Here is an 11184-nt window from a genome sequence, read left to right as displayed (position 1 = left end):
GCCACGGTCTATGTTTCCTCTATAGGACACCGTCTGATATCTCACACCGCCACAGTCTGTTTCCTCTATAGGACACCGTCCGCTATCACGCATCGCCACAGTCTGTTTCTCTAGTCATCTTCAAGGACAGCACATCTGAGAGATGACTGGTCCAACCTGACAAGAAACACAATCAACAAACAAGGTTAAAAACTCCCACGCTTTCCCCGCACCTCGGTTCTTGATCGTGTTTCCCTGGCAGTGAAACGTTTATTATTTAATGTTCTGACCTGAAGTTTACAGCGTAAAGTCTCTCCCCTGTTTGCTGGATGCCAAGGCTGGTGAGGGCTGCGGATCCAGCAGCGCTTTTCCCATTCAAGGGACACCCTTCTTGCAGGTGGTTTCCCCCCGGTGTGGAATTTCCCAGGCACAGGGGAAGTGTTCCCGACACTTTGGGGCAGTGTTTCTCAACTCCAGTCCTCAAGGCGCCCCAATAGGTCATGTTTTCAAGCTCTCCATTATTTTCCACAGGTGATTTAATCAGTCTTTAAAACCCCCAAAGTGGACGTGGCCCTGTCACAGGTTTCAAAGAAGTCTGATCCGTCCTTTGAGAAGTCGGGCAACATCAATGACTAGATGGACTGTAGGACTGAGATGCTGCTACATAGGGCCTGCGATACTAATGCTGCGGCCATGGCTCCAGCATTAGCCTCAGCTTGTGTAGCAAGAAACCTTGATGCATGGTTTCATAAGCTAACTGACCATGTCACTAGGAAGACCAGGTCCAAAGAGGTCATTGACTCCCTGAAGATTGTTAGGTGGTGGGGTATCTGGCAGATGCGGCAGTTGAAACCATCAGAACCGCAGCTAATTCAGCGGTGCCTCTCAACTCTGCAAGAAGGGTCGTTTGGGTCAAGTCATGGGAGGGGGACCATATGTCCAGATTCTGTCTTTGTGGGTTTCCTTTTGAGGGCTCCTTGCTTTTTGGCCCCAGCCTAGACCAGGTTCTTTCGTGGTCTGTGGCCAAAAAAGTGGGAGGAAATTTTCAAGAGCCCCTATATCCTACAATTATTAAGAGGGGGTTATTGATTAGAAATTCTCTCCCCTCCCCCTCAAAATTTTACCTACTCACGGTTTGTCAGAGGGTGGAAGGATTGTTGGGCAGTATACAAGATTTGGCGGACCAGGAGGTGTTCGCCCCGGTTCCATCAGAACAGCTTGGTCAAGGATTTTACTCCCACGTGTATGTCGTCCAGAAGCCTTCAGGTAAATTTAGCCTGATCATAAACCTTAGGAAATTGAACAAATTTTTCCATATGGAAAGTATATGCAGCGTGCGGAAAAATCTGTTGAAAGACATTTTCGTGGTCACGGTAGACCTAAGGGACACTTTCCTCCACTTCCTGATCGCCCTGGAACATCAGACCTTTTTAAGGTTTGCGGTCCTTACAAAATAGGGGATCCAGCACTGGCAGTTCTAAGCCCTCCCCTTCGGCCTAGAAGCAAACCCAAGGGTATTTACCAATGTCCTGGCGGAGGTAGTGGCTCACCTTCAAGGGATCTCCCTAATTCCATACTAAGACAATCTCCCCCCAAATTTTTTGCCCTTCCCAGCAGCAGACGAGAGCAGACTTAGAAAAGGTAATCCTCACCTTTAGAAGTCCTAGGATGAATTGTCAATCGGGAGAAGTCATCCCTCAAATCTTCCAAGTTGAAATAGTTTATGGTATATCTGGTAGACTCCAGGGCTCAAAAAGTTTTCCTTCCAGAAGAGAAAAGTAGTGGCCGCAGTTTCATCTTTGCTAGTACTCAAGGGCTGCTCACGCAGACACATTATGAGAGTTCTAGGACTGATGATCTCCCCGCATCCCAGCGGTCCCTGTGGCACATCTTCATTCCAGGGAACTTCAGTTCTTCCTGCTTACCTCCTGAGACTAGAGGAGAGAGTCACTGAACAGGAAGGTTTCCCTCCCAGGGGAAGTAAAAGCCTTTCTAAGATGGTGGGTAGGCAAGGACAGATTGGCATTGAGTCGACCCTAAACCCAGTGGAATCGAGTCAAACGAACTACTGACGTGAGTTTCTGGGGTTGGGGCACCCACCTAGAGGATCTACGACAGGGATCCTCAAACTACGGCCCTCCAGCTGTTGCGAAACTACACATCCCATGAGGCATTGTAAAACTCTGACATTCACAGACATGACTAGGTATGATGGGAATTGTAGTTCCTGAACAACTGGAGGGCCATAGTTTGAAGACCCATGATCTACGAGTTCAGGGACCCTGGATCCTGGCTCAAGCAAGAACCTCCTCCAATTACAGGGAGCTCCTGGTGGTAGGACAGGCCCTGAGGACATTCGGGGGCAAGAAGTCCAAGTCTTGTCAGACAACGTAACAGTTTCTTACTAAAACCGTCAAGGGGGGAAAAGATCCAGGAATCTCCTAAAATTGTCCCTAGAAGTTCTGGGTTGGGTGAAAGGGGTCTCGATATCAGCAGTCCACATAAAGTGGACCGCCAATGTAGAAGCAGACTTTATAAGTTGGCAACCCATCCATCAGGGGGAATGGGAGTTAAACAAGAATTTTTACAGGCAGGGGTGGATCAGGAGGAGGCCCTGAACACCCTGAGAGTCCAGGTAGCAGCTCTTTCTGTCTTTTTGGACCAGAGGCTCGCGTTGGATCCCCTGCTCAGAAGATTTCTGTTATCTAGGGAGAAGTTGACTCCCGTTAGAATTAACAGATTCCCTCCTGGTGTTAAGGACGCTGACGAAAGCTCCATTTAAACCAGTGTTTCAGTAAAAAGTTAGCTTTCCTGCTGGCCATTACTACAGCCATGAGGATAAGCGACATACAGGCCCTGTCTATTAAGGAGCCCTTTTTGTTGATCTTGGAGGACAGGGTGGTTCTGAGACAAGAAATAAAAGAAATGTTATTTATTAGATGTCAGAAGGTGTCTACTGATGTACTTAGAGTTAAAGATTTCAGGAAATCTAACCACCTTTTAGTTCTGAAACAAAACAGAAAAGGGGAAAGACAAGGCTGTAAGGTAACCAGCCTTAGGGACTTTTAACAGTATCAGATTAAGCAAATCTACCACATTTTATGATGAAAAAAAATGTATGAATTCATTTTATTAGTTAAAAGACAAAAAAAGCTAAAAACATACACCAAGAAAATAACATTTTACAGCATATATATAGCAAAATCGCATATGAGTATAACCAGACACTACCACACTCTACATGTTTCGCTCCAAAGACAGAGCTTCCTCAGGAGTTTTGTGGTGTAGCTTCTTTTATAACTTGCCATAGCAAAAGGCTAATGAAGAAAGACATTATAATTAAATGACATTTTTGTGCATTTTGCAGAAAATAAGTACACAATAGTGAAAATACATGACAAAATAACAAAGATACATCAATATACAAGACATAAGACAACATGAACCAGGATATCCATGAGAATAATGTCATCCATCTAATAGCTATCCAATAATTCTGAGCAATAAAATCTCCAAAATATCAAAAAGAAGAAAAAAAACAGGAAGGGTTACATTGGGAAAACCAAGCGACCTTTCTTTCACCGCATTAGGGGTCATGTTACCCTGGTGCGAGGCAAGAAAATGGAGACCCCTATTAGCCACCACCTGGGTCTTTTTCACAACTTTGATGCATTAGAACATGTCCCCCTTGGTGACAGGGGGGGCAATTATGATCGTATCTTACTGCAATGTGAGGCACGTTGGATATGTGACCTCCAGGCCACAAGCCCCCCTGGCCTTAATGACACTTTGAGTTTCAAGCCATTTCTATAGGATAATGTCTTTATAACAATGTAATGTTATATTTCTTTTTTTTTTTTTCCTGCAACAACAAAAATATGATATCTGTATGCATGAGACGCATGATTATCCAGGCTATTTGTGAGATTACTCACCAAAATCTCAATACAGAAGATCTTTTAATTCATTTTGACTTTATTATTGTATTTACTCAACCTAATTTAATTGTTTTTTTTATTTTTTATTCCCCCAGCCATTGGCATTGCAGTCTCGTTCGTTTGGTCTGTATGGGTGCCCAGGGGTACTTGGTTTATTCATTCTATGGATCAATCTGATGGATGCCTTTACGTGCCCCTCTTTGTTTCAACCTCCACCTTGGTTTTCTTCTTGCCTCTTGACTCTGTCCTGTTCCTTGCAGCTTAGCTCTGAGCCTACTCCAACCTGGCCGGCTTGCTCCGCCTGGTTTCTGTCCCCCCCCTCTCTTTGTGGGTGGGGACAGGGAGATCCTATGGGTCTCCCTCGTTGTGGAGCCAATCTCTGCCTTACACCTGGCGGAACGCCTTTAATCTTGGACCCTGCCCCCTCCTATCTCGGATGAGGGCAAGGACAGTTTCAAATATGGCTGACGCTGTCTCGATAGCGAGATTTGCATCATCTTGACTTGCACATGAGATCTGGCTTGGAAAGCCTTTACATGGCGATCAGTTGTCAGTGCGCCCGCAACTCGGCGGTGACCTCAGACGCCGCAGAGTCGGAGAGGGCTACAAATACAGTCCCAGCTTGTCTCCCGGCGCGGATGGTTGTCTTTCCGCGCTGGGCAGACAGGCGTTGGGACTTTTGAATTGTTTGGGTAAATTTTTTGCTGCTGCAACGATCTAAGGTAATATTCCTCTACTTTTTTTTTGCTATATTATCGGTACACGGCTGACATACTATTCACCGCTGTATGTCAGTCTTGTTCATTATTACTAATTACGTTTTTTTCTCTATTGAATTTGTCTAGTGGGCTTTTTTTGCCCTTCCCCTTTCTGTGACTGTGGACCCTCTGACACACTATTTGGTAAAGCTGCTTTACGTGGTGCCTACAGCAAATTCAATGGATTTATGATTGATCCTATGGACCCCTTTTTTGGGTATTTATTCAAAGGTAAATTTGATTGTAGTAAGGCAGCTGTGTGGTGTGTTTTTTTTTTTATTTTTTTTTTTCTCAAACTATTATTTATTGAATATATATTTTCTTAGATTTTTTTTTTTTTGTTGTCCCTCTCTGCAGACCGAACTAGACAGGGCTGTTGGTCCTTGGCTGGGAATTGCACCCTTCCTGTTTTTTTTCTTCTTTTTTGATATTTTGGAGATTTTATTGCTCAGAATTATTGGACAGCTATTAGATGGGTGAGATTATTCTCATGGATATCCTGGTTCATGTTGTCTTATGTCTTGTATATTGATGTATCTTTGTTATTTTGTCATGTATTTTCACTATTGTGTACTTATTTTCTGCAAAATGCATCAAAATGTCATTTAATTATAATGTCTTTCTTCATTAGCCTTTTGCTACGGCAAATTATAAAAGAAGCTACACCACAAAACTCCTGAGGAAGCTCTGTCTTTGGAGCGAAACATGTAGAGTGTGGTAGTGTCTGGTTATAATCATATGTGATTTTGCTATATATATGCTGTAAAATGTTCTTTTCTTGGTGTATGTTTTTAACTTTTTTGTCTTTTAACTAATAAAATGAATTCATCCATTTTTTTTCATCATGAAATGTGGTAGATTTGCTTAATCTGATACAGTTAAAAGTCCCTAAGGCTTGTTACCTTACAGCCTTGTCTGTCCCCTTTTCTGTTTTGTTTCAATATAAATCTGGGATGTTGGTATCTTAAGTTTTGACCTTTTTCACCTTGGGCTGTGTCTGCATTGCACCTTTTAGTTCCGTTTAGTGGCCCGATAAAGGAACAGCAGGTTTCTAGAGCAACAGTGGCCAGGTGGATTAGACAGGCCATCGGTATAGTATATGAGCAATTGGGGTACCTAGTACCAGCTCAAATTGCTGGCAGCCTCTTGGGCAGAGAAGGCTGGAGCCTCAATAGAACAGATCTGTTGAAAGGCTACACGGGCAAAGCAGGATACCTTCATAAGACGCTACAGGGTGGAACTGTTGTCGCCTCAGGACTTGGCATTTGCCAGAAAGGTCTTACAAGCAGTGGCCCCATCCTAAGGTAGGCATTCCGCTTCTTGTTCTTTGTCTCAGGTGTGCTGTCCTGCAAGATGACCAGAGAAAATTATCAGTTACACTTACCGTTAACTGCGTTTCTGGGAAATCTTCCAAGACTTCAGACCTACTTCCCACTGTTTGGTGTAGCTACTCTGGGAAACTTTCCCCTGTGCACCAGGATAACCTAATACTTTGGCAGAACTGAGGTGCAGGGGGAAGGGCGGTTGTTTTTAACCTCGTTTGTTGATTGTGTTTCCTGTCGGGTGGGACCATCTCTCAGGTGTGCCATCCTGGAACATTTCCCAGAAGTGCAGTTACCGGTAAGTATAACTGGTAATTTTCCCATTTTCTGCTATCACACACTGCCACAATCTGTTTCCTTCATATGACACTGTCCACTATCACACACTGCCACAATCTGTTTCCTTCATATGACACTGTCCACTATCACACACTACCACAGTCTGTTTCTTCTAGATGACACTGTCACCCCCCAGTGCACTCCACCTCTCCCATGCTCTCTGCCACCCCCCTGCTCTCTGCCACCCCCCCTTAATGCACTCCACCTCCCCCCTGCTCTCTGCCACCCCCCCCCAGTGCACACCACCTCTCCTGTGCACTCCACCTCCCCAATGCTCTCTGCTACCACCCAGTGCGCTCCACCTCCCCCATGCTCTCTGCCACCCCCCCAGTGCGCTCCACCTCCCCCATGCTCTCTGCTTCCCTCCCTGTGCTCTCTGCCACCCCCCATGCTCTCTGCCACTCCCTGTGCTCTCCGCTACCCCCCCATGCTCTCTGCCACCCCCCCATGCTCTGCGCTCACCTCCCTGTCATGTTCATATCCCCCCGTGCTCTCCACTTCCCCCCCCTGTGCACTCCACATCCCCCTCATGCTGTCTGCTGCCCCCCTGTGCTCTTCACATCCCCCCATGCTCTCCACCAGCCCCCCGTGCTCTCCACCTTCCCCCCCCATGCTCTCCGCCATCCAATCTGTGCTCGCCACCCCCTATGCGCTCTTCACATCCCCCATGCTCTCTGCCACCCTCGTGCTCTCCACCAGCCCCCCTGCTCGCCACCCCCCAATGCGCTCTTCACATCCCCCATGCTCTCCTGCAGCCTCCCTGTCCCCTCCACCTCCCCCCATGCTCTCCACCGCCACCCTCCCCCATGCTCTCCTCCACCTCCCCCATGCTCTCCTCCACCTCCCCCATGCTCTCCGCCACCTTCCCTGTGCTCTCCACATCCCCCCATGCTCTCCTCCAGCCTCCCTGTGCCCTCCACCTCCCCCCATGCTCTCCTCCAGCCTCCCTGTGCCCTCCACCTCCCCCATGCCCTCCACCTCCCCCTATGCTCTCCCTCCCTGTGCTCTCCACCGCCCTCCCTGTGCTCTCCACCGCCCTCCCTGTGCTCTCCACCGCCATCCCTGTGCTCTCCACCTCCCCCCATGCTCTCTGCTGCCCCCCATGCTCTCTGCTGCCCCCCCCCCCCCCATGCTCTCTGCTGCCTCTTGTGCTCTTCTCTTCCTCCCTGTGCTCTCGCCCCACTCCATGTTCCCAAGGTTCTTCCCTGTGCTCTCCACCCCCCCATGCTCTTTCCTGGTCCCACCTCACCCCCCCCCCCCCACACCTCTGCTGGGTTCCCCTCTCCCCTCTCTCAGGGGATCTGTCAGGGTGGAGAGTGGAGAAGGGGCTGGTTAACATGTCATGGGCTGCTCAATCCAAAATGCCTGGGCCTATTTTTTGTCCCAGTCCGGGCCTGTATGACACTGTCCAGTATCACGCAGTGCCACAGTCTATTTCATTTTATAGGACACTGTCTACTATAACACATTGCCACAGTCTGTTATCACAGTATGTCAAACTCTCCACTATCACAGTTAGTGGTTGTTCCAAAGGATGCAGCGCCACAGCCTGTTATCTTTATTTTACGCTGTCTGCTATGACACCGCCACACTCTGTTTCCTTTATAGGACACTGTCCATTATCACACATCGCTATAGTCTATGTTGTCTCTATATGACACTATCCCAATGTTTCTCAACTCCAGTCCTCAAAGCACCCCAACAGGTCATGTTTTCAGGCTTTCCATTATTTTGCACAGTTGATTTGATCAGTTTCAGTGCCTTAGTAATTACCGCAGCTGTTTCATTTGAGGGAAATCCTGAAAACATGACCTGTTGGGGATCCTTGAGGACTGGACTTGAGAAACACTGCACTATCCGCTATCGCATGCCACCACAGTCTATGATCCCTTCTATGACACTAGGCTCAATTCATGAAATACTATTGGCGGCTTAGTGGTAAAACAGCGTACAGTGTTTTTAAAAAAATAAATAAAATTGCCATTGATTAAAAAAGGTGGTAAATTAAGACATGCATTATTCCTTCAAAATATGTGCTATTTATCTCATGAAACCGATCTGTATTGCATGACATCATCATCACCGACATTACTTCTTTTCCAATGGACACTCACGAAGGACCTTGCAGAAGAGAAAGCCCAAAGTTCTGGATCTTGTAGTGCTTTTTTTTTAAACATTGCCTTGCCCTGCACATTGAGGTGTCGCGCCACCTCAACAAGCATATTTCATGCATTCCTTAACCACAGCCCTGGAAGGATTTACCCCCTTAATGACCAGGCTATTTTTTGCAATCTGGCACTGCGTTGCTTTAACTGACAATTGCGCAGGCGTGTGCGACATTGCACCCAAACAAAATTGATGTCCTTTCTTTTTCCCACAAATAGAACTTTCTTTTAGTAGTATTTGATCCCCTGTGTGGTTTTGATTTTCTTTGCACTATAAATAAAAAAGGAGAGACAATTTTGAAAAAAAAAAAACACAATTATTTACTTTCTGCTATAATACACATCCCAAATAAAAATTAAAAAATTTAATTTCTTCATCAGTTTAGGCCAATATGTGATCTGCTACATATTTTTGGTAAGAAAAATCTCAATAAGCGTATATTGATTGGCGCAAAAGTTATAGTGTCTTCAAATTGGGGATCAATATAGGGACTCTTTTTTTTTTTATAATAATAATCTAATAGCGGTAATCTGTGATTTATTTTTATTTTTTGCAACGGACAAATCTGACCCTAAGTGACACTTTTTGGGGACCAGTGACACCAATACAGTGATCATTGCTTAAAAAAATGCACTGATCAATGGCACTGGCAGGGAAGGGGTTAACACTTGAGGGAGATCAAGGGGTTAACTGTGTTCCCTGGGTGTGTTCTGTCTTGGGGGTGGGCTTACCGGGACAACACAGAGATCTCTGTTCCCAATCACTAGCAACAGCAGATCCCAATGTTGTCCACTGTCAGAATGGGGATCCGCCTTGTTTACATCCCTGTTCTGCCTTTCTGTACCATGATCGCGGGTGGTAACTGGACCCATGCGTGAGTTCCCCTGGTATGCAGCAGGCGCATGTGCCCCCACACTATCGCATGCATGGACAACGTACAGGTACGTTGGTTTGCCCAGCCGAGCCGCCTTGCCACAGTATATATGCTGAAGGCGGTCAGCAAGCGGATAAATAATGCAGGCCTGGACCACTACTTATCGCATGTATTTATTTTTATTTTTATTTAGTAAATTGACTCACTTGCCACCCATCAACAGTATATTTACTGTTGGCAGGTGGCTCCCCCAGGCACCAAGATGCACTCAAAAGTTGCAGTGAACTTCCTCGTTTAGAGGCGAGCATGCACGTGCACCCTGCTGACCTGTGCTCTGATTGGACACAGCGCGAGTTTGTCAGCAGGTTACAGCCAACTGTGTGTTTGTAAACACAACATACAGGTTGTGCCTGGATTTCCCTCTTCTTTCAGTTACTGAAACCAAGCAGAGACCCAGCCAGAACCTGTAAGTAAAAGCAGCACACGTACACTTGTTAGGCACACATTTAACCCCTTGATTTACCTCCTGATCACTCCTGTCACGTAGCCAGTGTAATTAGTACAGTGTCATCGTGGATCACTTTATTAGTGTCACTTCCAGACAGTATCAGTTGGCCACCACACTATTACAGTCACACTAGAAGTCACTGATCACCACTATTGCTAGTATAGTGTCTGTACGGATCACATTCAGAACTATACTAGTGTCCCCAAAAATGGAGGATCAGCCCTGATCACTGCCAGCGCTTGCGTTTAGGACCCCCATCCCTAACAAGTGCAGTGTCAGTATAATTGTCCACAAAACCACACTAGTACCAAAATCAGGCCTGATCTCTACCAGCACTAGTAGTTAATTTGATTTCTAGCACACATGCAGTCCCTGATTGCTAGCCAGTTTTTTTTCCCCATAGTCGCCACTAGGTACTTGTAAAGTTAGCGTCCAAAGAAAGGCATACTAGTGAGGAGGCATTCAGGATTCTGAGCATGACAGATGAGAGCAAAGAGGATGCCTCACTGTCAGAATCGGGCTCGGAATATGAACCTGTAGAAAGCAGTGGCACCCTGGCAGCTAGCTTGGACAAAGGTGAAGAGGCCCCTGCTAAAACCAGACGTACCCAACCCCATGTTACTGTAGAGCTGGAAACACTTAATTATGCTCAAATGGAGCAGGGCACCAAAGTACTAGCGCTGTGCTACTTTTTGGTGTTCTGGTAAAACACCAGCAGCATACATCCTTGCTTTTTAGACACCAGTACTGCAGTATTTATTTCATGGTGAAGTGCTGTGCAGTATAAGCTGGTAAGATGGCTAGAACTAGTAACGTAATGCAAGCAGCCAATAATAACTGAAGTACAGGCCTGTAGAGCCGATAGTAGCCTTCCAGAAGAGCTTGCAAACCTTATTTGGCTGCCCCTTGATTCAGCAGCACCCCTTATCCCTCCATTCACAGCCCAGCCTGGAGTTCAGGTGGAAACAGCCAACTTAACTGTTGGAAGGCGCAACATTGATTTTTATATCAGAAGCCAACAAGACCCCCTCTCTCTCTCTCTCTTTTTCTGTGTCCTGGAGCCCAGCAAAGATACAGAACCCTGAAGAAGGACTTGCGTAACGTATCATCTATGCTCTTTTGTTTTATATGCTCAGTATTATTATTCTAGTTTTCTATGTTGGTATTTCTACTTTGTAAATAAATAAGACCTTTGCTTCTTTGAGCATTGTGTTTATTTTTATAGCTAACATTGTTATTATATCATCACCATTAAAGGGGCTGTAAAGGCATTCTCTGCATTGAAATATGTAGCAGCCCC

The sequence above is a fragment of the Lithobates pipiens genome, unplaced genomic scaffold, assembly GCF_037356315.1.
Source record: "Lithobates pipiens isolate NorthernLeopardFrog02 unplaced genomic scaffold, aLitPip1_a1.2 Scaffold_19, whole genome shotgun sequence".
NCBI classification, from domain to species: domain Eukaryota; kingdom Metazoa; phylum Chordata; class Amphibia; order Anura; family Ranidae; genus Lithobates; species Lithobates pipiens.
The sequence above is the reverse complement of the archived record's forward strand: the minus strand, read 5'-3'. Positions refer to the sequence as shown.